The following is a 4,171-nucleotide window of genomic DNA, read 5'->3' on the forward strand; positions in this document are numbered from 1 at the left end:
CCCAGTTACTTCTAGCCAACACTGCCACCCTCACCCAAACTCAGGCATCTTGAGAACAACTTGAGGTCTAGAATCTGAAGACTTACATTAGTTATTGCTCATATCAGCTTGAGTAGTTCACCTCATCTCTCTGGATCTCTATTTCATCACCTATGATATGAGAATAATAATATGATCTGCCCTACCTGCCTTCCAAAGCTTCCATGATAATCAAGTGAGATGGTTTACATGCCAGAAGTTAGAAAACAGGAACGTGTTATATAAATATCAGTTGATAAATTTTCTTTAAAAGTGTAGTCTGGGCCAGGCACAGTGGCTCATACATGTAATCCCAGCACTTGGGGAGGCTGAGGAGAACAGACCACTTGAGTCCAGGACTTTGAGACCAGACTGAATAACATGGCAAAACTCTGCCTCTACTAAAAGTATAAAAAATCCCTGGGCATGGTGGCACATGCCTGTAGTCCCAGCTACTTGGGAAACTGAGTTAGGAGGAGCAATGGAAGTCGAAATTGCAGTGAACCATGATCGCGCCCTTGCACTCCAACCTGGGTGACAGAAGTGAGACCCTGTCTCACAAACAAAAAACAACAACAACAACAAAAAGCACGGTCTGTTGGGTTTGTATGAATTTAGCTGGTCTGTAGGGAGTATTTTACTTGTGACAGTTGAAAATCTGTTCCACCTAAGCCAAATATGGTCAAGAGATGATAGTGATGGACTTTGCCCACACAGATTAATGGATGTGATTTGAAGGAGGAAGTGGCTGTCCCATAACCATACACTCCAGGCTTGAGGAAACAGTAATTGCCACCTGTAGAAAAATAGGACACAAAGACAAGGTTCCCATTCTAAACATAGTTGTGCTTGGAATCAACACTGTTTGCAGATTAAGCAAAGGTGAATCACAGGGATTTCCCTGGAGTTAAAAAATAATCTTATCTGAAGAACAGACCAGCATCTTTACATCCGTATATTAGTAAATATCCAAACGATTATCTATTTGGAGAATACTGATCACTTACAAGGTTTTAAAATTTTGTTTTATAGCCTACATAACTTCTCTCCACCAATATATTTTTCTGTAAAAAATACAAATGCAAAAGATGTTGTCTAATCCTACTACATGTGCAAAGCTCTGGGGAAATGTAGTGTTAAAGAGAAGGTAACTTAAAAACGTTTAATCTATCAGATTTTTCCACCTGTCCTTAGCATCACAACCCTCTTTGCTTTCAGTTAAGCAAAGTCAGGTCACCCTTGACTATAATAATTTATGTTCCCTCCTGCATTTGTTGAGTACTAAAGCATGTAGCTGAGTACTAGAATAGGTATGTGTAATTTTTCTCTGTCCAGTTCTTTGATTTTTCCTTTAGGATACCATTCCCTTTCTCCTTTTTTGGTCCTTAAGGTTTAAGTGGTGCTAACTCCACCCATTGTTTCCAGCAGTTGGCAGGTGACCTAAGCCCAGCCAATCAGAATGATGGTGATTTTTTTCAAGGCTGGATATGTTACCCAATCAAGACCTATGGATATCAACTCTGAAATGTTTAATGCAACTATTGAGAAAGAGGCTAAACTAGTAAGATATAACTTTGGAAATGCTAGTAGCCATCTGTGCTGACATTTGAAGGGAATCTACTAGATAATGAAGCCAACACAAAGAAAAGTAGAGCCAAGAGATAAAAAATAGTGTCCTATTGTATTTGCATACTTAGCTCTTTTCTGATCTTTTCTATTATATAAGCTAATACATTCTTTTTTAAATTAGGCCAGTCTCTAGTGAGGTTCTATTACTCGCAACTGAAGGCAATCTCACTAATCTAAAATAATTTATCAGTTGTGCAAAATTTACAGTTGTTACATTTATAGTCTGTCAGGACCCGGATAGTTTCTAAGGACTGGGGAGTAGAAATATAAAGAAAATATGTAGATCTGGATTTACTCCTTTTGTTTCACTACCTTCTCTGTTCCTGATCATCTCATTATGTTGAATATTTTATACACAGAGCACATACAATATAACAACTTCTTTCCATTGATTATGGCAAGAAGTCCAAACTGGAGCTCTCCATTTATCCAACCCCACTGCACCCCAGGTTTCCACAGCTGTAGCTGAGCCCTACAACTTCATCCTCACCACTCACACCACCCTAGAGCACTCTGACTGTGCTTCATGGCAGACAATGAGGCCATCTATGACATCTACCATAGAAATCTCAATATTGAGCACCCAACCTACGCTAACCTTAACTGCTTTATTAGCCAGATTGTGCCTTCCATCACTGCTTCCTTCAGATTTGATAGAGCCCTGAATATTGATCTGATGGAACCTCAGACCAACCTGGTACCCTATCTCCACATTCACTTCCCTCTGCTCACATAGGCCCCTAATGTCTCTACTGAGAAAGCCTACCATGAACAGCTTACTACAGCAAAGATCACCAATGTTTGCTTTGAGCCAGTCAATCTGATGGTAAAATGTGAGTCTTGCCATGGTAAATACATGGCTTGCTGCCTGTTGTACCATGATGACACGGTTCTCAAATATGTCAATGCTGGCATTGTCACCATCAAGACCAACCACAGCATTCACTTTGTGATGCTGTGATGCTGTGAAGAAGTGATGACTTCAAGGTTGGCATCAATTATCAGCCTCCCACTGTGGTACCCAGTGAAGACCTGGCCAAGGTACAGAGAGCTGTGTGTGTAAGTTGAGCAACACCATTGCCATTGCTGAGGACTGGGCTCACCTGGACCACAAGTTTGACCTCACATTTGCCAAGTATGCATTTTTTCACTGGTACGTGAGTGAGGGGATGGATGAAAGAGTATCTCAAAGTAAAGGCTTTAAGATTTTTAAAAAGGAGAAGAATCTAGAAAAAGCATTCTAGATTAAGAGCCAAATTGTGCTTCTTACCCTGCTACTAAAGAGCTCTTGGTGCTTGAAAAAAGTCATCCAACTATTTTCATTCACACCAAGAAGAAATCTGTAATCCCAGGAAAAGGGAAGAAAATGACTGGCTTGTACTCTAGCATTGGTCTTGAAGATCAAAGTTCTGGATTTATTTTTTTCTAATATCAACTTATTTTATACTCAGGGGGTACATGTGCAGGTTTGTTACATGGGTATATTGCATGATGCTGAGGTTTGGGGTATGATATGATCCCATTACCTAGATACTGAGCATAGTACCCAACAGTTTTTCAACCCTTGTCCCCTTCTCTCTCCCCCCTTTCTAGTAGTCCCCAGAGTCTAATATTGCCATCTTTATGTCCATGAGCACCCAATGTTTAGCTCCCACTTATAAGTGAGAATATTCAGTGTTTGGTTTTCTGTTCTGGCATTAATTCACTTAGGATAATTGCCTCCAGCTGCATTCATGTTGCTGCAAAGGACATGATTTCATTGTTTTTCATGGCTTGGCAAAGTTTTGGATTCTAATCCTACTGTCACCATTAGCTGGTTTTGTGAGCTTGAGCACATTGTGTCCTTGCCCTGGGTATCTATAAAATTAAGTCAGTGACACTGAATCTGCTTATCTCAGATAAATTATGGGGAAGCAAGTGAGAAAATATATTTTAAAATGCTTTGAGAAGTTTAAGGGTCTGAGTACATGCACGATATTATTACTAGTAATAATAGTAGTAGTAAATGTCAATGTTTCACATTTGTCTGAATAAGAGAGAGAAAATTTCCCTCATCATGGCATTAGAGGATATGGCCTGGAAATCACAGTGAGGTCATTCTTCTTCTACTATTTTTTTTTTTTTTTGACAGGGTCTCTCTGTGTCACCCAGACGGGAGTACAGTGGCACAATCACAGCTCACTGCAGCCTCAACCTCCGAGGCTCAAGTGATCCTCCCACCTCCTCCTCCAGTTCTCAAAAATGGAGAAAAACTAACCCTATTCATTTACTTAACAATGTTTTTTGATGCTGAGGACTTTCTGCTTTAATAAGGTATGATTTATATTTTTATATTTTTAAAACTGTATTTATGGCCAGGCACGGTGGCTCAAGCCTGTAATCCTAGCACTTTGGGAGGCCAAGACGGGAGGATCACGAGGTCAGGAGATCGAGACCATCCTGGCTAACATGGTGAAACCCCGTCTCTACTAAAAAATACAAAAAAAACTAGCCGGGCGAGGTGGCAAGCGCCTGTAGTCCCAGC

At 40.3% G+C, this 4,171-nt stretch overlaps 1 pseudogene; it reads left to right on the top strand.

Moving 5' to 3' along the window:
* Positions 1–2,034: 2,034 nt before the first annotated feature.
* On the top strand, positions 2,035–3,045 carry LOC117070157 (annotated as a pseudogene).
* The last annotated feature ends 1,126 nt before the right edge of the window (positions 3,046–4,171 follow it).

Source organism: Trachypithecus francoisi, unplaced genomic scaffold (assembly GCF_009764315.1).
Source record: "Trachypithecus francoisi isolate TF-2019V2 unplaced genomic scaffold, Tfra_2.0 Lachesis_group3, whole genome shotgun sequence".
Lineage (NCBI taxonomy): Eukaryota > Metazoa > Chordata > Mammalia > Primates > Cercopithecidae > Trachypithecus > Trachypithecus francoisi.